Source organism: Muntiacus reevesi, chromosome 7 (genome assembly GCF_963930625.1).
Source record: "Muntiacus reevesi chromosome 7, mMunRee1.1, whole genome shotgun sequence".
Lineage (NCBI taxonomy): Eukaryota > Metazoa > Chordata > Mammalia > Artiodactyla > Cervidae > Muntiacus > Muntiacus reevesi.
Genome location: NC_089255.1, coordinates 49,648,080 through 49,675,822, shown reverse-complemented (window position 1 = coordinate 49,675,822; position 27,743 = coordinate 49,648,080). Strand labels below are relative to the sequence as shown.

At 36.5% G+C, this 27,743-nt stretch overlaps 1 protein-coding gene and 1 non-coding gene across 10 annotated transcripts in view; one reads left to right on the top strand and one right to left on the bottom strand.

The window, feature by feature from the left end:
* Positions 1 to 1,601: 1,601 nt before the first annotated feature.
* LOC136172759 (U7 small nuclear RNA) lies at positions 1,602 to 1,663 on the bottom strand. The gene has a single exon (XR_010664100.1). It is a non-coding gene; the product is annotated as a U7 small nuclear RNA (small nuclear RNA).
* Positions 1,664 to 14,444: 12,781 nt separating this feature from the next.
* RNF111 (ring finger protein 111) overlaps positions 14,445 to 27,743 on the top strand; it is an 80,682-nt gene continuing 67,383 nt past the window's right edge. For 2 of the 9 annotated variants that reach the window (XM_065940863.1, XM_065940861.1), the window contains exon 1: positions 14,448 to 14,855. The gene's annotated coding sequence lies outside the window, so the exon portion shown is untranslated. Of the gene's footprint in view, positions 14,856 to 14,996; positions 15,194 to 17,451; positions 17,542 to 27,743 lie in introns of those variants that run through there. The other 7 variants (XM_065940859.1, XM_065940855.1, XM_065940860.1 and 4 more) reach the window with 7 other exon arrangements.

The following is a 27,743-nucleotide window of genomic DNA, read 5'->3' as shown; positions in this document are numbered from 1 at the left end:
TGGAGCCCACGTGCGACAACTGCTGAGTCCATATGCTGCTGCTACTGAAGCCTGTGTGCCCTAGAGCCCGTGCGCCGCAACAGGACAGCCCCAATGAGACGGCACCAAAACTGGAAAGGAGCCCCTGCTCACACTGTTTAGAGAAAGTCCATGCAGCAACGAAGACCCAGGACAGCCAAAAACAAAATAATTATTAAAAATAATAATAATAAACTGGCACTTATGACAAGGAATTAGTGTGTATTTCACATTGAAAGTTCAGTTTCAAAATTTTAGATTGCATCATTGTCTCATTGTTAAGACAGGTTTTGTTGCATAAACCAAAGGTGAAGCAGTGGAGAATATTTTTAACGTGAATCATCTTGTCTTTGTGTACTGCTTAACACTTAATATTGACCATGGTCAAATAATTTAAACTTTCTCAGCCATAATTATCTCATTTATAATGTGAATGAAGTTGACTTTACTTTATGATCAGTTTGAGGAGGTGGTACCTCTTAGGTGAAAAAACAAAATAGATTATTGCTACTAACTAAGTTGTTCTGGAATGTTGGAAAGCAATCTGATCTCTATAGTGTTTACTTTACTCTGGTGGAAAATAAGATGACTGAACTAGATGATCCTTAAGATCCTTTACAACTTTTTTTTTTTTTAGTTTATTTTTGACTGTGCAGAGTCTTCGTTGCTGCTTGGGCTTTTTCTAGTTGCAGAGGGTAGGAGCTGCTCTCTAGTTGCGGTGTGCGGGCTTCTCACTGCTCTGGCAGTGCCAGCTTCAGTAGTTGCCCCGCACAGGCTCATTGCCCCGCAGCATGTGGGATCCTCCCCAACCAGAGATCAAACTGGTCTCCTCTGCATTGCAAGGGGGATTCCCAACCACTGGACCACCAGGGAAGCCCCCCTTTACAACTTCTAATTGAATTATTCAACAAATATTTATATAAAACTGAGTAAAACAAAGGACTTAGCCTTAGAAGGTCACAGTACAGTTAGAGGGTAAATGGATTAATTAAATGTAATAAATGCTCTAGTAGGGGATATAAACATAATTTCACTGAGACAGAAGGTAATTATGGGCTCTGGTTGCAAAGGCAGAGGAAAATTCAGCCTATGATAGTGACTTTCTTTGTTCCTTATTTTAGGGGGGAAGACATTAGTGTTTCACTATTAAGGATGATATTAGCTGTAGGTGTTTTAAAGATTATTTTTTTCTGGATTGAGGAAGGTTCCCCCCAACCATTTTTTCATTTGCTGTGAGTTATCATGAGTGGATATTGAATTTTGTCGATTTTTTTTCTGGATCATATGAAATAATCATCTAGTTTTTCTTTCATAGTGTGAAAATATGGTGAATTACATTGACTGATTTTTGTATTATTATATAAACCATGCATTCTTGTGATTAAGCCATGATATAGTCTGCATGTTTATGTATCACCAAATTTGATTTACTAAAATTTTGTTAAGGATTTTTGCACCTATGTTCATGAGGAGTATTATTCTAAATTTCCTTATAATATGTTTGGCATTGATTTAGGGCAATACTGGCCCCATAGAATGAGTTGAGTTACATTCAATCACCTGTTTTCTTTTCTTTTTTTTTGTTTGGCTTTCTGGTGTGAACCGGAAAACCTGCTAGACAAATTCCAAAAGAGCTGTAACACTCAGTTATCTATTTTTTACAAGAGTTTGTGTATAGAACTGGTATTATTTCTTCCTCAAGTGTTTTGTAGAATTCACCAGTGAAGCCATCTGGACCTCATGTTTTCTTTAGGGAAGTTCTAAAACAATGAAACCAATGTGTGGCTCTAATGTGATGTCCTCTCTCTCATTCTTGTTATTCACAATTTATTTCTTCTCTCTTATTTATATTAATCATAAACAACCTGGTTACTGGTTTATCTGTATTACTGACATTCTCAAAGAAGTAACTTTAAATTTCACTCACTTTTCTCTTTTGTTTTTATTTTCTATTTCATTGATTTCTGCTCTTATTTTTTTTTCTACCTGGAAAAATTTAAAAATTTGTTTTCCATAGTAGAAATCATAATTGTTATCTTCCAATACACACAGCAGGCTGAAAGGTCTAAAGTCAGAGAGACTTTGGAAACCCCACATTCAGGTTACAGATCTCTTGGCTCACATCAGAAGTGTCCAGAGACTCTGTCAGTGTTTTATAAAGAAGGCCATCCTGGGCCTTTAGTGCTCATGATCCTCCTCCTTGCTTTTCTTTGAAGTGTTCTTCATTAGTAATTCCAACCTGGATGACTTGGAAGTAGAGATCCCAAGGAAAGACCATCATACCAAAACATTTTTCTAAACAGTGCTCTTCAAAGTATAAAGTTCAAAGTATAAAGATGAGCATCGATGAACTGTGGTGTTGAAGACTCTTGAGAGTCCCTTGGATTGCAAGATCAAACCCGTCAATCCTAAAGGAAATCAGTCCTGAATATTCATTGGAAGGACTGATGTTGAAGCTGAAACTCCAATACTTTGGCCACCTGATATGAAGAATTGATTGGAAAAGACCCTGATGCTGGGAAAGATTGAAAGCAAGAGGAGAAGGGGACAACAGAGGATGAGATGGTTGGATGGCATCACCGACTTGATGGACATGAATTTGAGCAAGCTCCGGGAGTTGGTGATGGACCAGAAAGCCTGGCGTGCTGCAGTCCACGGGGTCGCAAAGAGTCAGACAGGACTGAGCAACTGAACAGAACTGAACCCTTCAAATTGTCAAAATCATCAAAAACAAGGAAAACTTGAGAAACTGCCATAGTCTAGAGGAGTCTAAAGTGACACGAGCTTAATGGTTTTTGAGGAAAATTTCTTAAACAAGTTCTTGTTGCCACGGGAAACAAAGGAGCCCTGGGAGCCTCCAGCCCAGCTGCTGTGTAGCCTCTGTGGCCCTGTGGGAGCCCCGCAGTCCCCCAGCTGGGGCCCACATGCCTCATTATTATTTTTCAAATTTTATTTCCTTATTTCTGCTTGCTTTCAGTTTAAGTTGCTCCTGTAATTTATTAAGATGGAAGAACAGGTCATTGATATTAAAGTTTTTCTGTTCTAATATAAACATTTGATGCTATGACTTTCCTTGAAAACATAGCTTTAATGGCATCCCATAACTTCTGAATAACTGTATTTCTATTTTCATTCAATCCATAACATTAGACTTTTTCTTTTGTGACCTTTGATCCATTGGTTATTTATGTGTTGTGTTTAACTTTTAATTATTTGGGGAGTTTTTTTTCAAATATCTTTCTGTTGCTGAATTTTAGATTACTTTAAGTTGAGAGGATGTTTTGTATGAATTTAATCTTTCCGAATTTACTGACTTGTTTTATGTCACAGAGTATAACTGATATAGCTTGGTAAATGTACCATGTACACTCAACAAGAATGTGTATTATACTATCATTTTGGGTTTTTTGTTTTTGTTTAATTTTTTTATCCCTGTCTTGATTTACTGAAATTTCATTTTTATAAGATGTGTTTAGTTGAGGGTTTATTTTGCTTGGGCATTGTAGGACTTCTTAAATTAGTAGACTATTAATGACCATCTCTTCAAAATATTGTCTCAAATCCCTTCTTTCTCTTTCTTTTTCTGGGACTTCAATTTTTCTTGTTAAGTTCCCTCACTGTATCTGATATCTCTCATCAAAAAAAAAAAAAGACATTAACTCTGAAGAAACTGCACTTAAACCCAACACTGACATTTCAATGACAAGAACTTTAGAAAACAGTGAAATGTTATCTCCAAGGTCCCTTGAGAAAATAACTATACTTCTGCTGCTGCTAAGTCAATTCAGTCGTGTTCGACTCTTTGCAACCCCATAGACAATAGCCTACCAGGCTCCCCCGTCCCTGGGATTCTCCAGGCAAGAACAGTGGAGTGGGTTGCCATTTCCTTCTCCAATGCATGAAAGTGAAAAGTGAAAGTGAAGTCGCTCAGTTGTGTCCGACTCTCAGCGACCCCATGGACTGCAGCGCACCAGGCTCCTTCTTCTAGATATACCTCAATAAAGAAGGTAAAATTAATATATTTTTAGACAATATTAAAAGAAATTATATTTTTTGAGAAAATTAAAGTTATTCCAACAGGAGATAAGCATTAAAGAATATTCTCTAAATCATTCATCATGCAGAAAGAAAACCCTCTTGCATGAAAGAATAGATGCAGAAAGTGATGGAGACCAAAGAAAATTATAATTATGAGAATAAATCTAAATCACACTGACAGTGAAAGTAGCAGGTGTGAAGAAAGAACAATGTGGCATTTAAATGATACAGAATTACAATACTAAATGATGAAAATATCACAAAGGATGTATGTGCATGTTGGGGGATGTATGTGGTAACTGCTGTTACACCGTTCATAAATTCTTCCCTAGGAGGATAATAAAAGTAAGAATGGTTTTGTTAAGGAAATTTTAAAGTAACTAGTAAGAGAATAAAACAGCGAGGCTGCAATAAGATGCCATTTTATACCTACTAGCATGACTACTAGATGACCTACTAGTAAAGAAGACTGACAATAACGTGTTGGCCAGGACATGGAGATATTAGAACCCTTGAAAAGCTAAGCATAGAGTGACAGTATGACCCAGCATTTCCATTCATATGTATACGTCAAAAAGAATTGAAAACAGGAACTCGAACAGAGACTTGTACGTCTATGCTTGTGTGTGTGTGAAGTTGTGTGTGAAGTTGCTCAGTTGTGTCCAACTCTTTGCAACCCCATGGACTGTAGCCCACCAGGCTCCCCTGTCCATGGGATTCTCCAGGCAAGAATACTGGAGTAGGCTGCCATTTCCTTCTCTAGGGGATCTTCCCAACCTAGGGACCGAACCCGGGTCTCCTGCATTGCAGGCAGACACTTTACCTCTGAGCCACCAGGGAAGCCCTACATCTATGCTTATAACATCATTATTCACAGTAGCCAAAAGATAGAAACAATCTCAGTGACTCTGGAGAGATGAGTGAATAACAATGTTAGAACTTCAGAAATCTTTGGTTCGGGAAATGTCTTATTACTTCTTTCATAATTTCTTCTCTCCGTGTTCTTTGTTCTTCCTTTGTGGAACTTCTGCAAGATATTTTACCTCCAGGAATGGTCCTCTATAACTCTTACCTTTTCGCTCATATTTCTTTCCTTTCTTGCCTTATATCCTGGAAAATTTTCTTCCTTTTATCTCTCAAACTTTCTATTGAATTTTAATTTTAGAAATCATCATTTTAGTTTCCAACCATTCTTTCTTACTTTTATCATCACATCCTTTTTTTGTTATAAAGAATGCAGTGTCACTTTTAAAAAATATCTGAGGATATTAGCAGGAGGGTTAAAATATTTTCCCTCTCTCTGTGTTAAATTATCTCTATCTCTGCAGTTTTTCTTAATGTTTAACTTGATCTCTTTACATTACAGGTTTTCCTCAAATACCTAGCATATCTTGGTTTTCAATAAATATTTTAAAATTATGTAGTAAAAAAATGAAATATTTTAAAATTATATAGTATAAAAACTTTAGTGTGTAAAAGGATGATGTCTACTGCCAGGCAGGTGTTGGCAGGTGGACTTATTAGTATTTAAAGTGAAGTAGCTAGTGTAAGCTATCACACCAACTACTTAACTAATTCAATCTGCTTTTTCTTTTTTTTCTTTCAGAACTCCCTGCCCTTGTTTTTAGCCTAGGACTTCGAAACCTAGATACTATGCATTCTATTTTTTAAAATATATTGTGTCAGTATTTATTTGGCTAGGCAAGGGATCTTTTAATTATGTCATGTGGGATCTAGTTCCCTGACCAGGGCTTGAACCCAGGCCCCTGCATAGGGAGTGAGATGTCTTAGCCACTGGCCTGCCTGCCTGCTAAGTTATTTCAGTCGTGTCCAGCTCTTTGGGACTGTATCGACTATAGTCCATCAAGGACCTCTATCCATAGGATTCTCCAGTCAAGAATACTGGAGTGGGTTTCTATGCCCTCCTCCAGGACATCTTCCCCACCCAGGGATCGAACCTGTGTCTCTTATAGCTCTTGCATTGCAGGAGGATTCTTTACAACTGAGCCACCAGGGAAGACCTCTTAGCTACTGGACCACTGGGGAAGTCACTCTGTACATTCTTTGTGTGCTGAAGAGAGGCATAGAGAGTTTTGATCATGCCACATATAGACTTAATTTCTTTATTTTTCATTTCTGCTTTTTTTTTCTTGGCCTCTCTTGTCTTTGGCCTGAGTCCTTAGTCTCTGGTGTGTTCTGCACGGTGCACCAGCTCCCTAATTAGTGCAGCCCCTCTGGTAGCATTTCGTGGTGTAGATTTTTCTTCACTCTGCTCAACAGTTAACAGCTCTCTATCTGATTTCTGTCTTCCAGATATTTGATGGAATAATTTGCTTGGTGATGACCTGCTCCCACTCTTGTTGTTTTGGGTTTGTACCATTTTGATTCCTTTGCCATTTGTCAGGCGATATTGGGCATGATAAACACACATGACAGGTCTGTTATTCTTCTACTAGGAAGAAATATTTTGTTAAATAACTTTTCAGAGGGTATTGTCTGTATGAAAATTATCTAAAATATACATCTCTGATGCTAGAACTTCAGAGGTTCTGAGAATGAACTTAATGTTGAGGTGTTTAAGTAATTTTGATTCAGTAGGTGGCACTCTTTCCTAGTTTAACTCAATCCTAAATTAGTGTTTGACTTTCAGTTCAGGGTAGAAAGATTTTATTTATCCTTACAATCCAAATAAATGTTTTCAGAATTGGGTTGTCAATTCTGACCAATTTATATTTTCACAACTTAAAATGATTGAGTTAAATTTCAAAGTAAAGATCTGAAAAAAATCTAAAACTAAAATCTCCAACATTTCCAAATTTCTAAAACAGTAGTGTTAATAGTGACTTATGCGCTATCAAAAGTTAAAAATAATTAAAATCTTACCAGAAGTCCTGAGTACTAAAGACATTCAGATTCAAGCTGTTAAATATTTTATAAATATCCTCTTATTCCACTCCAGTATTCTTGCCTGGAAAAGTCCATGGACAGAGGAGCCTGGCGGGCTGCAGTCCATGGAGTTACATGACTGAGCATGTGTGCACAAGGGTGGAGGGAGAGGGGTTGGTAGCAATAAAGTGGTAGAACTAAAAAAAAAAAAAAAAGTCCTCTTATTGCATGGACAGATTCATTTCATTCTCTTTTCTTCTCTATCCCTCTTTCTGAATATTCCCCTAATATATCAGTATTTTAAGTGTACTGATATATTTGTACAATCTGTAGAGTAAACAAAGCAAAATGTCTGTTAACAATCCTATAATCAAAAATAATAGTCAAGATACATGTTAGGCAGTTAAGTAAATACTAATACGGTTTAGGGAAACATTGAGTGCTTTTGGAAAACTTTACATAATCTATAAATAGCAAGCAAGTACAGAGAAACATCTTTACTTCCTGTTCAGAATTTGCAAATAATTTACCGGTCTGTAAATCACTCTTGAAATTGTAATATTCAATGTTCACATAAATCTTAATAGGTCTGAAGCAAACCATGAAATGTTAGAGCTTTAAGGGGCTTTGGAGAGTATGTCTATTTAATGATCGCAAACTTGTTTTGTTTATTACTTACAAAAGTGAGCTCTTTAAAAATCATGGTTTTTAACAACATTGGAAAAATATTCTAAGAGTTAAAACAACTTACTTTAAAAGTTCACGGGTAAGTGTGTGACCAATTTTGACGAAAAAATATAAAAAATATTGGTAATGAGAAGACTAAGCTACTCTAAGAACAATTGTCAGTCAGTCTGGAAACCTCAGAGTGATGCTAGGCTTCTGTAACTGTGGGTGAACGGTGACTTTTTCTTTTATTTTTCTATAGTTTTATTTTAAAATATTTACTTTTAGGACTTCCCCAGTGGTTCAGCGGTTAGGACTCCAAGCTGCCAAGGCAGGGGGTATGGGTTTGATCCCTGGTGGGGGAACTAAGATCCCACATGCCGCATGGTTTGGCCAAAATATTAAAATAAATAAAATGAATATGAAGAGGAAACCTTAAAAATGTAAAAATAAATAAATAAAGACACTTAAAAAATACATACATACATAAAAATATACTTTCACAGAACCACATGGCCTTAAATATACCCAGAATTTGGCCAGATAGCCTGAAATATTTCAGGATACTTTAAGTTTCAAATTCTTGTCTACAAAATTCCAGGCATATTGAGTCTCCTTGTTAGTCCATAATTTGTTATTTCTGTTTTTCAATGACTGAGCCACACAGATAATATTAGTATTTGACCAATTCAAATATATCTTGAAGATTTCATTCCAAAGACAATCAGAGAAACTTTAAAAAATGATAATACTTATGAAGATTATCCTATGTTTTGAAGTTATCATTCCACTAAAGAGCTCCCCAATTTTTCAAAATTGACTCCATTGACTTCAGAACAGTTCAGTAGTAGGAAATAAGTGGAGTGCCTAATGACTCCTTACCTTCTGTTCCTATTTTTCTGTCTCTGTCTCTCTGTGTATGTATAATAAAGATTGTAATCTTCAAACTAACCGCAATCTGTTTGCAACCTTATAGTCTGAAATCAAGTTATATATATTGAATTTTAATGAGGACCTGCATTGCCTTAACTAAATCAGCAGTGCTGTGGAATTTATAAAATTTTCTTTTTAGTTTCAGATTCCAGTGATACCTTGGTACAGCAACAAGAAAGTAGAATGTTGTGAATCAGTAAGTGTTCTGAGGAGTGCATCTCTTAGATCCTTTTAATTCTTCCCAAAGCTTTTTATCTGAGGAAATATTTTAGTAAATATTTCAACAAGTTCCCCCAACCCCGTATCTCATTGCATTAAACCTCCAATCTTTGCTTCATTTTTTTAAAAAAAAGCTCACAAAGCTGACCACATGAGCATACTCTCACTTTCAAACTTCATACAGTTATGAAGTATTTATGCAATGGATGGCGGGCATACCAGCCTTTCCCTCTGACTTCAATAATTTGGAGAAAATTCCTTTTTTTCCCCATTTATTGCAGCTGATCCATTAGCACAGCTCAGTATTTCCATGTTTAGAACCAGCTCCTCAATTTCTTTTTTTCTTTGTCTTTTTTTTTTTTTTTTGAGTTTGAAAATTGTAATTTATTGATGAAAGTGAAGTCACTCAGTTCTGACTCTTTGAGATACCCCATGGACACCAGGCTCCTCAGTCCATGGGATTTTCTAGGCAAGGGTACTGGAGTGGGTTGCCGTTTCCTTCTCCACTCAATTTCTTATCTACTAGATAGTTAGGCACCACTGGCCCATGTGTGCAGGCTAATTTGGTAAACATTATTTTGCTGCAGTTCCTGGCAGACAGAATTTGATTTGAAATATATACGTTAGCTAGCCCTAATCTTTCCACAGAAAGTAAAGTTAATTTTTGGAAGAGTTCAAAGATTTAAGACTGAAGATTTCTGTTTTCTTACTGTGTAATTGAGGCTAGGACCCCAATCTTCTTTTTTTTTTTTTAATTTTTATTGAAGTATAAAAAATGTTTTATTGAAGTGTAGTTTATTTAAAACATTGTGTTAGTTTCTACTGTACATCAAAGTGACTCACTTATACATATATACACACATTTTTCCATATTCTTTTCCATTATAGTTTATCACAGAGTATTGACTCTACTTCCCTGTGCTGTAGGAGGACCTTGTTGTTTATCCAGTCTGTACACCATGGTTTGCATCTGCTAATCCCAAACTCCCATTTTAGTCCTCCCCCAAACCCTCACCTCCTTAGCAACCACAGGTCTGTAGAACTCCAATCTGCTTATTCAGTAAGTTCAATAAATATTTTAAGTGATATTTTTCTGCTAAAGTGATAACATTATATATATATATATATTTTTTTTGATCTTAGGGTTTTTCTGGACAGACATGTGTGTATATAAATAACTATAATACTTCTAAGAGAAATATATGCAAAGATTGAAGATAGTACCAAAGTTCTAATGATTATTAGGTCTGTTGTGGGAGTGGGGAGAGAGATATGGCAATTCTTCATGAGGAGGGCTTTGAGGAATGGGTAAGAGTTTGGTGAACAGATGAAAGTGGGGGTGGGGTCGGGGAGAGGGTGAGAATATTTTGAAAGAATGGAGAGTAGGTGCAAAGGCAGGAAGATATCAGAACTATACTTTTTCTACAGAATGCAAGGAGTTTGAGAAGTCTGCTAAAGTCTAAGCGGGGACAGGGAGGGAGTAGGGTCATAGAACGAGGTGGTGTGAAGTGACCCTGGAGAATCCGGATTTGGAAGAGCTTTATTTGCCAAGTTAAGGATTTTGGATTTTATCTTGAAGCTGATGGAGGGTTATTAAAGAATTTTAACTTAGTGTCTCAGTTTCTGCCACTCTGATAGTGGTTGAAGGTGGAGGCGATGCTAGCAAGAGTAGACCCATAGCAACCAGGAAACTATTGTGTGTAATTCAGATGAGAGATATCTCCCACCTCTATGTGAAAATCGCTCAGTCGTGTCCAACTCTTTGCAACCCCATTGACTGTACAGTTCATGGAATTCTCTAGGCCAGAGTACTGAAGTGGGTATAATCTGCCACTATTCCCTTCAATACAACCCCTGGCACCTGTCCTTCCTGTCAGTCTCACCCCTTTTCTGCTCTGGGCTTCCTGCCTTTGATCTGTTGCCTCTATTGTCTACCCTGTCATCATGTTATTGACTATTCTGAGTTATTTTAAATCTCTCTCTTCTAATTACTCTCCACTCAGCAACTTCCGAATCTGATGTCTTAGTAGATGGCCTTACCTCATGTTTTGCAGAGATATCAAGTCCATTCTTTGAGCGAGCCCTCAACTTGTTCCCTGACGCTAACAAACTTAATTCATTTATACAATCACTTCTTCCTCCTCCCTACCTGTTTCAGTGAAAGGAATATCCCTTCTCTTATCCAAGGCTAATTCTCCCATCTGAGCTTTGAATTTCATTTCTTCTGCCTCCACTGAGCATTTGTTTGATTTCCATTCACCTTTCTCATTTCTCCTGTCCCTTCAATTACCAACATGATTCAAGTCTCCCCTTTTTAAATTCCATATTCTGCTAGATATGTATCTATCTTTCTTTTTACATTTACTACAAATTTCATTAAAAAGTACTGATTCTTGTATAACTACCCCATTTAGTCCTTTCTAAACCAGGACTTCTAAGTTGGAATATTATTAGCATTTGGTTTAGATAATTCTTTGCTGTGAGAGGCTGTGCTGTGTATTTAGCAGCATTCCTTGTTTTAAACCACTAGATGTCAGTAACATCTACCTAGTTGTGATAACCAAAAATATCTCAATATACTATCAAATAATCCCTGGCGGTCAAAATCAACCCCAGTTGAAAACCTCTGTTCTAAAATGTAGAAGAGTTGCTGAAACTGCTCCTACTTACTGATCTCCATACTGTGAAACTAACAGACATTTCATATCCCTCACCATATTCACTTCTTTATTGAAACTTTTTTCCTCATTGGTCCTGTTTGTTACATGTTGATCCCTTTTTTTCTGGCCCATGCATAGCCTTGTGGGAATCTTTTTCATTCTTCAACTTTTAAAATATCAGACTTTCCCACTTATACTCTGTGTGACCTCATTGGAACTATTCTTTTGACTATCACACTATAAGTTAATGAGTCCAAATCTCTGTTTTCAGCCTAGACCTCTCTCCTAAGCTTCACACATGTAACTTCAACAGCTTATTGGAATCTCCACTCTGAGTAAACTCAACTTGGCCAGTATAAGAAGTAATAATTTTCTTTCTCTCAACCTCCTTCCTCATCCTAACCAGTTGAAAGTTCCAGACCCCCAAAGTTGGGTTTTTCAAGCCTGTGTCTCTTTCTTGAATGGTGCCACCACTCAACCATTCACCATAAATCTGGAAGTCTCTGAGATTCTCCTCCTTCACCTTCTATACCCACGTAGTTATTTATTCTTCTTATTTTTTGTTTCTGTCCCTTCCTGCTCATTTCTACTACCCTCACCCCTTTTTACCTGCAATTCCAACTGGTCTTTGCTCCTCTCCTCTTGCCCTTCTCCAGTCTATCCTCTACTTGCCTTATATAATGGTGTCTCTAAGAGTCAAATCTGATTATTTTTCCTCTGATTGATGTCCTTTAATAGCATCTCATAGTTTTAGATATAAAATAGTTAAAATTCCTTTTCCTAGCAAAACCCTTACTTAATACATTTCTGTCTACTTTGGTTCCCTTATTTCCTGAGACTTTCCTTGCAGGATACATTCAGTAGATCTTAGTTGAGAATTTGTTTCATGATGTTTCAACTAGAGGATTCTGTACTTAGCATTGCTAATATTTCTGTGGACAATGCCCTGTTTGCTTTATGTAACTGTCTTATTTATGTTGCAAAATTTAAATGTTACCTTCTCTTGGTTTGACTACAGTATTCTATCTTTGTGTTCTCAGAGCATGAGTATGCCATCCTATACCTTCCACATTATATTGTAATTAGTGGGCTTGCTTTCTGGGTCTTCTTAAATACTTCAAGTAAAACAGTGGTCATGTATCTGGTACTCACAATGCTCAGCACAATGTCTAGCACATAGTAAGTACTTGATAAATGTTTGTTAAACAAATGAATAGTACCAAATATACAAAAGACCTGAACTGGTACAGAGTACAGACAGGAATGAGTGGATTTGCAACATTTGAAATGTTTCATTGGCAGAATTGGAAGTACTTACTGCTTGATTAGAGGTAGGGAGTGAGGAACAGAGAGTCATCAAAGATGACCATTATGTTCCTCGTTAGATGACTTGGTCCTATTGAAAGAGACAGTGAAACCTGAGATGGATGAGATTTAAACACTATTTATGTACATTCATTTATTTATTTTGGACAAGATGCATTAGAAATGCCTGTGGTACTAACCAGTAAACAGCCATATGGGTCTGGATCCCAGTTAGCACTGTGCAACAGAAGTATCACATGAGTTACTAATGTAGTTAAAAAATTTTAACCTTCTTTTGATTTTTAAAACTTGAGGTATAATTGACATTTTCTTTCTTTTCTCCCCTGCCTTCCTTTCTTTTTGGAAACAGATTTACAAAGCTCAAATCAATTAGACACCTGCTATTTTCATCACTGAAATTTTTTTTTTTAATTTTTAAAAATCACTGAAGATGGTGACTGCAGCCATGAAATTAAAAAATGCTTGCTCCTTGGAAGAAAAGCTTTGAGCAACCTAGACAGCATATTTAAAAGCAGAGACATTACTTTGCCAACAAAGGTCCATCTAGTCAAAGCTATGGTTTTTCTAATACTCATGTATGGATGTGAGAGTTGGACCATAAAGAAAGCTGAGCGCGAAGAATTGATGCTTTTGAACTGTAGTGTTGGAGAAGACTCTTGAGAGTTCCTTGGACTTCATGGAGATCAAACCAGTCAATCCTAAAAGAAATCAGTCTTTGAATATTCATTGGAAGGACTGATGCTGAAGCTGAAACTGCAATACTTTGGCCACCTGATGTGAAGAACTGATTTATTGGAAAAGACCCTGATGCTGGGAAAGATTGAAGGCAGGAGGAGACGGGGATGACAGAGGATGAGATGGTTGGATGGCATCACTGACTTGATGGACATGAGTTTGAGCAAGCTCCGGGAGTCGGTGATGGGCAGGGAAGCCTGGCATGCTGCAGTCCATGGGGTCACAGGGTTGGACGTGACTGAGCGACTGAACTGAACGGAAAGATTCTTGTTCCATTTAGGTTATTACAGAATATTGAGTAGAGTTCTCTATGTTATTCAGTAGGTTCTTGTTGGTTATCCATTTTACACATAGTGGTGTGTACAGGTGAACCCCAAACGTCACATCTATCCCTACTCCGAACCCCCGCCCCTAACCTATGAGTTCACTCACTGGAATCTGAAAGGAAGTTTTACTGATTGCAATGCCTACATTCGTTTTGCCTACAGCCTATTAATGCATGTAATGAAGCGTCTGTTGTCTCCTGATTTTCATAAAATAAGAAAACGTACACGATTGTACAGTTAGTTCCCAGGATATCTATTACCATTTTTTATCTGATTCTGAAAGCAAATTCACCTCAACGGTGATGAACTCATTGGTAAGGATGATTTGAGTACTATTTGCTGTGAAAGACTAAACCATGACGTTTTTGTTCGTTACCTTAAGTATAGTTAATAATTCTATGGTTGTAACTTTCGGTTATGAAAAAAATCAACCAAGATGTAGTCAGTATTTTGTTTAATACTGAACGCATTTCACAAATGAGCATAAAATGAGCTTTATGACATCGCTAGGTTTCGGCTACAAACTGATAAGACGAGTACAAAGGGGGAGGGCCAGGGAAGAGGGGGCCGGACGGTGAGAAACGGGCATCTGAGCAAGCGCAGAAACAAACATGTTAATGGAGGCTTGAAGGCTACTGCGCTCTCACTTTGCGAACTGTCGTAAAGCCTTGAGTGTCGTGCTTCCTCGGTAGAGGAGGGATTGGTTAGGCGGCGGCGACTGGAGAGCAGCAGCAGTGGCGGCGACGGTGGCGAGGTGTTCGGTCTGCGCAGCATAGAAACGCCCGCAGTTTCGGGGAACGAGTTCCCGTGGGACCAAATTAGGCATTCTGAACCCAAGCCGGGTCAGCTGGGCCGAACCAGGCGCTGCCGCTGGTACAGTTTTGGTGGCGGTGACAGACGCTGCTCTTGACCGTAGGGGCCTCTTAGGCCAACATCTGAGGCGCAGATCACTGGCTCTCGACGCATCCTCTTCCCCGCTTACATCTCCTGTCTTCCTTCCTGGGCCAGTGATTCCCAGAGCCTGGGGAGAGGGTGGCTAATGATTCAGGTGAGGGGGGCCAGGGGGGAGGGGATCGATTGGAGGCCGCGCGTGCGCGCAACGGGGGAGGGGCCGGGCTGGAGGGGAGAAAGAGGAAGGGCTGCGGCCGCGGAAGGCTGGGGTCGGCGACCGGCCGGTTACTGCTGGCTCCGTTGTGGCTTAGGGTCTGGGTTTCCGCGGAAGATTTGATTGTGTTTGACAGAGCGTTCGTCTCCAGACACACCCACCCTCCTCAGTAAAGGACTGTGGGTGAAGGGATTTCTTTCCCTTTTTTGACTCTCTAGAGTCTTAGGACGGGGGCTGAGGACTGAGGCGTGGGAGTGAGATTTGACAATGGAGTGTTGAAGGTAACCCGCACCCTGGGTGTTGGAGGGCGCTAAGTCGGCCCTGACGGTTAGGGAGTTGCCTTCTTCTGTGATCAAGGAAACGTAGACCGCGAAACAGCAGAAATACAGACGCGTCAGATTTTTGTAAAGTGTTGGTTGGCTGGTCACTAAAAAAGAAGCTTGATATTTTTATTTTTATTATTATTTATTATTATTTTTTTTACAGAATTTATCAGAGCCGGTAGCAATGTTGTTGTGGAAATATTTGTTCTGTGCTGCAGAAATGAGGTTTGTCACATAGTTCTTAAATAGGTTAGAGTAGATCTTTACAGATAAGTTCTTAACTCAGGTCTAAGTTTTAACATTTAAAAAAATACCAGGAAGTATAGGCTGTTCGTTTAATTTGTTCGTGTTTGTACTGTGGGGTGACTCCATTGTATTGCATGCTTTCCTGTTTCTTGATTTATGTGCAGGATGAATTTAGAACTCTCTGGGGTGATAAGATGCCAGCTGACATAGATTTCATTTTATAGTTCATAACGCTTTTTGAACCTGACTTAATCCAAACTTTATTTCATTTGGTGTTTAATGTTTAATTTTCTTGTTTTAGGGATCTCTTCAACCAAAAAGCACAGACTGGGGAAAAGATAACCTAAGGTTCCATTTCCTTTCGCATTTCTGTTTTTTTTTTTTTTTTTTTTGTCATTGCTTTCAAATATTAGTATGTGATTTGGATATTAGATAGACGTTTTGAAATGAGGGTTTCACTAGAGTGAAAGTCTACATTTTGATACTTTGTTACTGTATGTTTTAGGTAAAAAATTTTCATGTGAATGTAAACAATGTTATTTTTCATATTAAACAGTAGCATTTAGTTGTGTTTATGAGACAGAACAAGTAGAATGAGAAAGAAACCCTTTTACTCTGAAAAGAATCTTAATTATTTTTTAATGCCTTGCTTTGTTTTACTCTTGTCCATCTCTTATCATTTAACCTTGGACAAATGACATCTCTCCTGTGCATTTGTTTGCCTCTACAGTTCATACTAGTATTCTAAGAACTGGCAAGGGTATTTATGAATAGGTCTGAATAATATTGTAAGGAAACTAGGAAGAGTAGAGTCTCTTCTTGTTTATCAAGGTTTATGTATCTTATGTGTATGGATATTTCTGTCACTTTCCCCCTTATGTTTGATGTCTTTTGGTCACTTGCATGTTAGTTATTCACTGGAGTTGGTTTTTGAAGATTGATGTAGTAAGAAATAATTTCGTTTTGAATGCATCGTAGTGGAGGTTTCATCTTCACAGATTTCACATCAGTACTCAATTTCTGCAAATAGTTGAAAAATAACTATACTGATCTTTAATATGAGATCAACAATTTACTTGTTTAAAATGAAGGAATAATCAGCAGATATTTCTAGATAGTTATTTTCACTTTCAAATGTAAACTGGAATAAAAACCTCATTGAATCAAACCAGTTAGTTTTTTCAGATGTTTATTGTATTATTTTGTCAAAAAGGGGTTTCTGTAACATGCTTTACTTAGAGTATAATTATGTGTGTCCTTGTTTTGACTTTTCCTCTAGTGGCTAGGATTTCAATAGGAAAAAAAGAAGTGACATTACTAAAAATGATGGTAAAGAATATTATAACTTGATATTAGCATTCTATGAGTGACATTATCTTATGAAAGAGTATAGGGTTGGAGACAGGAGATGTGGATTTTAGATATAGTTTTGCTTTCTGTTCATTAGGTCTGTGACTTTGTTGATGACCACCCTGGACTTCAGATCTCTCTCAGCTGTCAAATGAGAAGTGTGGGACAGATAACTCTAGTTTTCTCCAGGTCTCAAATTTAATAGTTTGCATTTTTAATTAGGTGTTTTTGGGTATTAATTATATTCATCATGACCCATTCCCCAGAAAGAAATGCTATCTGAAAATGTAAAATTCTTCCATGGTATATGTATATTAGAGACTGGGTCGGGGGGAGAGAGAAGGAAAAAAGCGAGTGAGCCATAGTCTAGATAATACTTCTGTCCCATTGTAGATATTACTCCTAATTTAATGGCTCTCATATGATACTAAAAAAAATGAAACTTTATTTCACTCCTGGTAATGTGCTTTAAATCATTCTGAATAAATTTTCTTTCAGAAACCTGTAATCATTGTTCAGTAAAAGTCCAGAAATGCTTTTGAATGCCTTATACCTCTATTCTTTCTTTGCTGTATCCCATAGTGTCTTGGTAACAGCTGGCCTGAGTTTCTGCAGGTACTCAATTTACATCATGATGTGAGCAGTGAGCTACAAATGTTTAAAAACAAATACTAAACTGAACTTTTACTGCATTGCTATTTAATCATTCAGTAAGTATTATTGATTGTCTCATGTTATTGACATTATTCTTGGCCTTCAGTGAAGAAGGCACTCTGCCTTCTTGAAGTGGACGTTTTATTAGAGGAAATAATAAACAGAGCAGCTTTATGTAGTGGTAAGTGCCATGAAGAAGACAGAGGCATATAATGGAGAATGAATGAAAGTGGGACTCTACTGTGCATTGAGAGGTTAGAAAGGGCCTCTTTTTTTAGAGGTAATATTTGATTTGCAATCAGTGATTAGAAAGAATCAGGTATAGTGGCAATCTGGAGGAAGATAGCTGCAGACAGAGGGAATAGTAAATACATTAGATTGGGTTTGATTCTAGAGAATCTACAAGTGTGAATTAATTAATTGGTTTGTCTAATAGGTTTTTTCATAATTACTAGTAGTAGTAAAAAGGTTAAAAATATTTATGTAAAAAAAAAATCTATGTATAGTGACCAAATGTAATGTGTTGACATTATTTAAGTCCTGACTTAAACCAATTGTAGAAAGTAATTTTTGAAGCACATAGGAGGAAATTTGAAGGTAGATAGCTATTAGATGACATCAAGGGATTATTGTTAGTTTTTGTGAAGAATACTAATGGCATTATGTTTATATAAGAAAATGCTCATTTTTAGAGATGAAAACTGAAGAATGAGGAAGAGAAATAAGATGTCTGGTATTTGTTTAAAAGTTATTTCAGAGCCAAAAAAGATGCGAGAGATGAGTGTAGATGAAGCAATTGTGAAATAGCCTGATAATTGTGTTGGAGAGGTAGGTATATGCATAGTAGTAATATTCTCTGCTTTTGTGAGGTTTGAAAATTTTCATATTTTTAAATGCATTAGAAATAATTGATACCCTATTTAGATGTCTTCTTTTCTTTCTCTTCCTCTCAATTTTGATAAAATGTAGACTTTTGTTCCTCTTTCTAAACATTCATCATTTATTCAGCAAATATGTCTGCTCTATTTCAGGCCCTCTGTCAGTGCTTGAGTTAAAACAAGGGTTGGGAAGATCCCCTGGAGAAGGGAATGGCTAACCACTGCAGTATTCTAGCCTGGAGAATTCCATGGATGGAGGAGCCTGGCAGGCTAGTCTATGGGGTTGCAAAGAGTCAGACATGACTGAGTGGCCTTCACACACACACAACTTTTCCCCCATAGGATTTGCGTCAGGATTGCCAGTTGCATTTAGTTGTCATATCGCTTCAGTCTCCTTTCATCCGGAACAGTGTCTTAGGCTTTCTCTTTCATTGTGTTAACATTTTTGAAGAATACAGGCTTATATATGTCATAGAATATTTCTCAGGTTGGATTTGTGGATGTTTCCTCATAATTAGTTTTGGGCTATGCCTCCCCAACTGGGGATTTTGTATCCTTTCTAGGGTATGATACTGAAGTACATGCCGTTGGCCTGCCCCTCAGTGGTGATGTTAGTTTTTTAGTTTCTGATCATGGTGTTGTCTGGTTTCTTCACAGGGATGTATAGTTATTATTTTTCTTCTTCACCTAATAAGCAATCTGTGGGTATAACTTTGAGATAGTGCAGATATCCTGCTACTAATCAGATCTGTATCTTCATCAGAGTTCCCTCCTGTATTAACATCCATTGATGCTTCTTGCCTCTGCTGATGTTTACACTGATGGTTGCAGAATGATTATTTTCTGACTCTTTTCTTTTATGTCAGTAGGCATTCTGTTTTAAGAAAGAAAAATCCTTTTATCTCACTGATATGGACTTATGTACTTCCTGTCTTACTCAATGGTTTATACTCTGTTACTGCCTTTATTTATTTTGTTGCTCAGATTGTCTTGGATTTGTCCTGTGGGAGCCTTTCTTTGACTTCTGTGTCTTTTTGATATACTCATAATTTTTTTTGGAGTATATTCTCTTTTTGCACAGCAAAATATTCCAAGTTTAACTTACATCTTTTCTATCTCAGTCCTTTCTCCAAGGTCCATATAGTGGGGAATGCAGTTTGCTTTTGAGTTACTTATTTGTATGTAGAAATAATCGCTTCTTTTCTGATCAGGACATCTTATGAGACACTATATTTAATATTGACTTTGATAGTGGGTTTATGAAGTAATTACATAAGATTAGCAATTATATTTACCATAAAGCAATTCTTTTATTTTCTTTTTCAAATAAATAAGTTCTGATTTGATCTTAATTGTGATAAAATGAAATAGGAGAAAAAAATGAAAGATTATTTTATGTTTGTGTGTGTGTGTGGATGTGGGTATGTTGGGGGGGAGAGTTTAACCACTTAACCGTTAAAAAGGACACAAGATTTACATACTTAACTGATTTTAACTGAGTTAGACATTCTGGTCTAAGGAAATTGTTGCTTTTGAACTAAGCTTTTAATTTTTTTAAACTAGCTTTTTAAATGAATATTTTTGTTATAATATACAATAATATTTTATGTAAGAGTGAAAACTCACAGGCACATTATTCCAGGCATTGGGCTGTTATCTTGATGTATTTCACAGAGAATGTATTCCATTCTCTCACCTGTGCATAGGTATTTGCTTTGTCTTTTTAGCTTGTAAGTATTTTTCCATGCAATATTTTGAATGATTTTTTATTTTTGAACCAATGAAAATGTACATGGTTTAAAAGTTCTGAATAGCTTATAGTGAAAAAACAGCAATCTCCTCTGCCACTTCTCCCAGTCTCCTAGTTCTGCTTCCTAAATGGGAATATTTTCAGCTCTTAAAAAATTTTATTTGTCTATATTGACCTTTATATTTAAATAATATGCTTGTATATATACTTAGCCACTGTAAGATGTCAGTTTACATTTAAAGAAAATAATTGTCTAATTTTTTAAGATAAAATACATACAAGGAATACCAAATTCACATGGTACAAAGGGTATACAGGGAAAGATGTCTCCTTGCCATCCCTGTCTTCCTACCATGGAGTTCTTTCCCCTGGAGATTTAGTTCCTCTTCTTATTTTATATATATTTCCAGAGCATCAGTTCTCAAAATGTGATCTGTGGAGTCTTGAGAGGATCATCAAATGTTTCAAATTACCTGTTGGTTTGAAATTATTTCATAATAATGCTAACTTATTCTTTGCTACTTTACTGTGTTGACGTTTGAATTAGTGGTCCAAGCACAGTGATACATAAATCTGCTGGTCCTGCAGTGCGTATCAAGACAGTGGCAAAAATTGTACCAGTAGTCATAGTCTTCATCACTTTACATTTGTGGTTGGGGGCGGGGAACTGATTTCATTTAAGAATATCATCCATGAAGCAGTAGAGCTTGTTAATTTCATTAATCCTGATGCTTGAGTAGATTTTTTTTAATATTTGTTGTGACAAAATGAGGAGAATGTTATAAGACACTACTGCTCCATACCAAACTATGATGTTTGTCTTGAAGAAAAATATTTGTGTGATTGAGGTGTGAGCCAAACTAGCTCACTGGTTGCTTTTGTCATGGAACACTATTTTTACTTGAAAGAGTGACAAACTATGGTTATTTAAACATGGATATTTGTACCTATTTTCTCAAAAATAAGTGAAATGAGCCTCTCACTTGGACCAGCAAAATTTATTGCCATATAAAATTAAGGCTTTCAAGCAGAAATTAGAATTTTGGAAAACATATCTGCTAGTATGATCTTTGCAACTTCTTAGGACCTTGCTGATGAAATTGATGATATTAACATGTGATTTTTTTTTTTCTTTGCTATCTTACAGTGAAGTGTTTGGAAGATGTGCATAACTCAGCGGACCGTCTTTTTTCAAAAGGTCCATGCATGATATTACAAAGTCATGTTGTGGATGTAAGACCTTCTTAAGTGAAAGATAGAGCAATAGATTTTAAGTGAAATGGTCTGAAAAGTTTCATTGATACGGTTTCAGAGTCCACTTTGCAACTTATCTTTACAGAATTATACTTTTTAAGTTTTGGCTTAATATCAAAGAAGGATAATATCCACACTTATGTGAAAATACTATTAAAAATATTCTTCCTTGTGACTTTCTTAGTTGTCCAGTGGTTAAGAATCTGTCAGTGCAGGGGACGGGGATTTGGTCCCTGGCCCGGGGATATTCCACATGCCTTGGGGCGGGTAAGCCAGCAGTGCAGCTACTGAAGCCTGCATGCCCTAGAGCCTGTACTCTGCAATAGGAGAAGCCACCGCAATTGGAAATCCTGTGCACCGCAGCTAGAGAAAGTGTGCACACAGCAGTGAAGACACAGAGCAACCAAAAATAAATACATAGTAAAATTTAGAAAAATTCTTCTTTTTATCAGCTACATATTTGTGTGAAAATGGATTTTCATTTTAGATTGAATACAGAAGCGGATATAAGAATCCAGGTTTCTCTGTTGAAGAGATTTACAAAAATGAGCAGCAGTGCCATGCAGTTTTTTTGGAAAATATATTCATAAGTGTTACTTATTAGCATGGAGTGGGTTTATTATTGCTGTTTTTAGAATTAAAGTTTTAAAACATTTGCCAACTTTCTTTTATAATATTATACAGGTACATACAACCCACATAATAAAAGCTCTTTAGGTTCCTCAATTATTGAGTGTAAAGGGGTTTACAAGTCAAAAAGTTTGAAAACTGCTGCTAAAACTGGTTAACATGGAGGATTAAGCATTTTTTTTAACCTTTTAAAAAAAATTGTTTGTCTACATTGGGTCTTAATTGTGGCATGTAGGAGCTTTGTTGCATCAGCTTTCCTTGCGGTGTATGGACTGTCTAGTTGTGGCTAGCAGGCTCAGTAGTTTTGTTGTGGCTTAGTTGCCTCAAGGCATGTGGGATCTTAGTTTCCCAACCGGTAGTCAAATCCACATCACCTGCATTGCAGGGTGAACTCTCAACCACTGGACCACCAGGGAAGTCCCAAGATTAAGCGGTTTTAAGCCTTACCTTTGACTGCTTATGGAAAAAGAGTTCACACGTCTTTCTTTACTGTTTTGCCTTATATAGTTGAATCACAATTTTAGATTATTTTGCTTTTTTTGTTTTTGTTTTTTTAAGAACATACTTCATATTCCCTCTTTTATTGTATAAATATCAGTTTAACCTTTTACCATAAGAATATAATGGTTTAAGAGGACAAAGGTGGACTTCCCTGGTGACTCAGAGGTAAAGAATCCACCTGCCAATGTAGGAGATGTGGGTTCAATTCCTGGGTCAGTGAAATCCCCTGGAGAAGGAAATGGCAACCCACTCTAGTACTCTTGGCTGGGAAGTCTCATGGACAGAGGAGCCTGATGGATTGCCGCCTGTGAGGTTGCAGAGAGTCAGACACAACTTAGCGACTGAACAACAGGGCAAAGATAGCAAGGGTTTATGTCCTTTGATTTTAGGAAATATTAGCTTTAATAACTTCTTAGTCCTTTTTTCCTCTATTCTCTTTTTATAATTGCTGTCAAATCAGATAATTGCGTTTTGTTGCTGTTCCATACTTGCTGTTAGTTTTGGGTGTGTATGTGTGTGTTTTAAAAAATTCTTTTACTGATAGTTTAGTGGGGATTGCATGGAAATTTGAGATACAGATACGTGTATAATTTACCATGTTTAAATATAATGTGAACTTTTGCTTTGGTAAATAATAATAGTATTACTAGGAGCAAGTTATATTGTTGGTATGGAATTGGACTTTTTTCTTAATTCTATTGGTTAAATCATATTTAAATATGTGAATAAATCTTTTAAAAAATATTTGCAGTAAATATGTACACAAAACCTTTTTCTACTTTTAACATCTGTGTTCTTTAATACAAAGTAGTCTTATTAAAATCATGTGATAAAAAATTTTAATGACAGAATTTCTGCAGATTGTGATTCATTATCAAGGATTTAATTATAATTTCTCTGAAATCACATTTCTTTAAAGACCTATATATAGTAACAGATAAAAGTGGTCATTTTATTTTCATAACCATCTTCCTGCCTGCCATTCCTCTATTTGCCATTATCCTTATTCTCCACTTGAGGAAATCTTATTTTTGCATGTGTGCTCAGTCATGTCTGACTCTTTGCAACCCCATGGACTGTAGCCCACTAGGCTCCTCTGTCCTTGGGATTTTCCAGGCAAGAATACTAGAGTGGGTTGCCATTTCCTTTTAAGGACCAGCTCTTAAGCTTCTGTGGTTTCTCCTTCAGAATCTGTAGCCTTCCCTTTTGTTCTTCTATAATATTCTGTGCTTTTCTTATCTTTATTTAACAGTTATTTCATTTTATTAAAACTTGAGCATTCCCTCACTATGGAGGCTGAGTTCTGAAAATCTTCCTGATAAAGAGAAGAAATTGTGGTTGAGTAACATAATGATTATACGTAAAAATAAGGTCTCAGAACTGAAGTATTGAGTGAACATGTAAGAGCCCTCATAACTATACTTTTAGTTTTTAAAAAGAGAGACCAAATCCAACAATTTTTGTAGGAATTAAGATCCAAGTGTTTGTGTCAGACCTGTTTAGGCAAGTCATTTGACTTCCGTAGTTCTCAGTTCCCTGGAGATAATAGTTTTTAGTGAGGATAAAATGAAATAAAAACATGGCACATAGTTTCTTTTAGGCTTTATCTGATCTGGCCCTTGACCACTTCTGATCCCCTTGTATGTCATCCTCTCCCTTTGTTCCCACCCCTGTTCTTTGTACATGTTAAGTCTGTTCCTGCCACATGACATTTCCTTACTATTCCCCCTGCTAGGAATGCTCTTCCTCCAGAACTGTGTAGCTTGGCTGACTGGTGGATGGTTCCTTCTCATGATTGTGTCTTTTAGCTTCTTGTCTAAGACACTGTTGATGGTTAACCTTTACTATTTGTTTTGTTTCCTTAAGAGCACATATTTCTAAAATTATCTTGATTATTTGTCTCCTTGTGTCTTGTTTGTCCTCATTTGCATGCAGTTTCCTTGAGAAACTTTCTGTATCCTATTCCCTGCTGATCCCTGTGCCTAGAACTTGTAATGGGCTCTCAATAAATATTTATTGACTGGCCACAGTACTTAAGTAAATGGTATCTAATATACGATCGGTGATATTGTATCTCTTAACATGTTAATAAACTGCTCTAAATTTCATTTCTTTTACTTGGGTGTTGTTTCCAGATCCTGATCTGCTTCCAGGTGTTTGGAATCGAAAAAGTTTGGGTAGCCTAATCTGTTACTATCCTGCTAGAACTGAATTGATCTTCCTAAAACCTTCTTCCTAGACTTGCATTTACCCATTTTATTCCTGTGTAAGTGAATATTTTTCCTCATGGGTAGCAGTTATAAGGCCTGGACTTGTTTTTCAGTCATCTGCCTTTATCTTGGAACAAATTTCAATTTAAAAGATTTTTGTTCTTTTGTCTTCTGTCATCTTTATTGATCCCTAGTTGCCTCTTTGTCAGTTGCCACTGTCTTACATAACAGGAAGAAGTCACAGTTTATGTACACTAAAACTAAAATCCTGAAGATTGCCTCACAAGTATATGCATAAATGTAGGTTAGACTTAACATGTATGGGAATCCATATTAGGGTTAGGATTTCTGTATTTATGTAGAACATGAAATTCTTGGAACAGGGTAGTGTTTTAACTATCTTTTAAATTATCACCTTGAGCAGATACAGATAGCAAAAAAAATTCAGAAGGTTTTTTGAGTAAAGTGGCTGACATTAGCATACTGGATAGCAACTCCTTGATTTCCCCAAACCAGTACCCTCGGATTGTTTAATAGCTTGCCAGTTTTGCTTTTTGCCACAAAAGATTTTCACTTGCTATCTGAATGCACAGATTCAAGGAAGACAAAAATGTCATTTTGTCCAAATAACCTTGGAAATCCCTAAAGTTGCCCATAAAATGTAAAATATAGATACACAGTCTCTAAAAGCCCAAAAAGGATATTTTTCCTCTAGTATTGGCACAAGTTGTGTTTCACTGTTAAACACCAGATGAAGTAGTAGACAGTAGTAGGCTGTGTTTGTGGTCCACGTTCTAGGAAAAATAAATGGCTCTAAATATTAGAATCTGACAAGATGCTCATGTCATGAGCGGCGCATGGGAAGTGAGACCAACTAGAGAGTAGTAAAATATTATGTTTTTGTGTTCATTTTGGGTATTTACTCATTGAGCAGAATAGCAGGCATGATCTACATGGTCTAAATTATTTCTTTTTCTTCATGAGGTTCAGTTTATATGAGTGTACACTCTATCCAGAGGTGTTCCCCAGTCCAGTTTTCAGTATATCTTTACTTTCATTTGTAAAATGTCAGTTTTTCTCTTATGACTCTTTCTCTCATTCTTTGGAACATCACATTCTTTAATAAATATTCTCCAGGTTACATATTTTGACCTAGATCACATCGATAAAGCAGAAACAACTTTTATCAAATTATACATCTTGGAATTCACTCAGGGAGAAATTGTACCCTTGTATACTGTTGCTCAGGATGTTAGATCTTACATTCTCAAGGCAGCTGACATCTTTTCTAATCTAGTTTTCTATTTTATTTTGTTACTCCAGTCCTTGTTTTTGGGCTTTAACAACTCAGGGTTTCAGTCTGATCAACAAGAGGAATTTGAGGTTCTCTCAGATAAGACTGACTTTTGAGGTGGGTGTACGTACAGAACTGAAGCCCTACAAAAGAAAAAATTCATGGCAGGGGAAGACTGTGGGCTTTTTCTGCCAGGATGATTGCTTAACATTTACAACAAAACTTTGAGGTAAATATTTCCATTATTCAGGTGAGGAAATTTAGGCACAGAATGGTTAGTAATTTGATGAAGGCTCATAGCAATGATGGGGTTGAAGGGATTTAAGTTCATTAGGTTTTGAGTCAACCTAAGGAAGGAATTCCAGAATTCATTCTGTATTGCCTTTCAGGAAAACATTAAGTTGTATTTTTTCTCCACTGGGCATGGCTGTTGTCAAAAGAGAAAGAAAGATGGTGTGATTATGAGGGACTTAATTTTTATGTGCTTTTTCTGTGTATTTCAGATTTTTTTATAGTGAACACATTTAAAATCAATTTAATTGAAGTATAATTTTATAAAAAGTATAAGGTACATATTTTACTGTACAGTTCAGTGAGTTTTGGCAAATACATACATCCATGTAACCAACACCCCAGTCAGGACACAAAACATTCCATTACCCCAGAAAGTTCTTTCTTGTTCCTTTGCCATAAGTCATCCCTAGCTCCTGTCCCAGGCAACCACTGATCTGATTTTTGACATTATAGATTAGTTTTGTTTGCTCTAGAATCTCATATACATACGAATTATATAATGTTACTGTTTTGTGTCTGGCTTCTTTTGCTCATCAAATGTTTTCTCGCTAGCATTTTACTGTGGAAAATTTCAAGCATATTAAAGTTGAAAGAATTGTACAGCAAACGTCCATTTCCCTATTACCTAGATTCTACAGTTACCAATTTGCTTTTTTGTTTTATCACATATCCTTCCATCTATCCATTCCTATAATCATTCACCAGTCAAGTCAATTGCTGTTTGTGGTGTTTTTTTTGGCTTTGTATTTTAAATTAAGTTGCAAACAGTGCATTTTACCCCTAAACAAATTCAGCTTCCATGCCATTAACTAGAGTTGAATATTTATATATATAGTTCTTTGTTTTTGAAGTAAAATTTACATATAGTTAAATGCACAAATATTAAGTGTACCATTTAAGTCTTATCAAATGTATACATTTGTGTAATCAGAATCTTATGAAGAGAGAACATTACCATCACCTCAGATAAGTTCCCTTATGTACCTTCTGTTCAGTTCTTTTCCAGTCCTTTGTAGAATACAACCACTGTTTTGATTTTGTTTATCTTGCATTAAATTTGCCTAACCTAGAACTTCATGCAGATGAAATCAGTATAGATAGATATTTTGTATCTGATTTCCTTCACTTAGCAGGATGTTTTTGAGATTCATCTGTAATGTTTACTTGTATCAGTAGCTCCTTTGCTGCTGTTATTGTTGCTGTTTGGTATCCCATTGTACCCATATGTGGAAATTTCTTTATCTTTTCACTCCTTGGAGATTTGTTTTTCCCACTGTTTGGTTATTATAAGTGAACACTTGCATACATACAGTTTTGTATACCTGTATTTTTCAACCTAGGTGTGGAATTACTAAATCATAGGTTAGATAAATGTGACTTTATTTGAAGCTACTTGGAGTTGTATGTGGAGTTCCAGTTGTGCCACATCACTTAACACATGGTATTT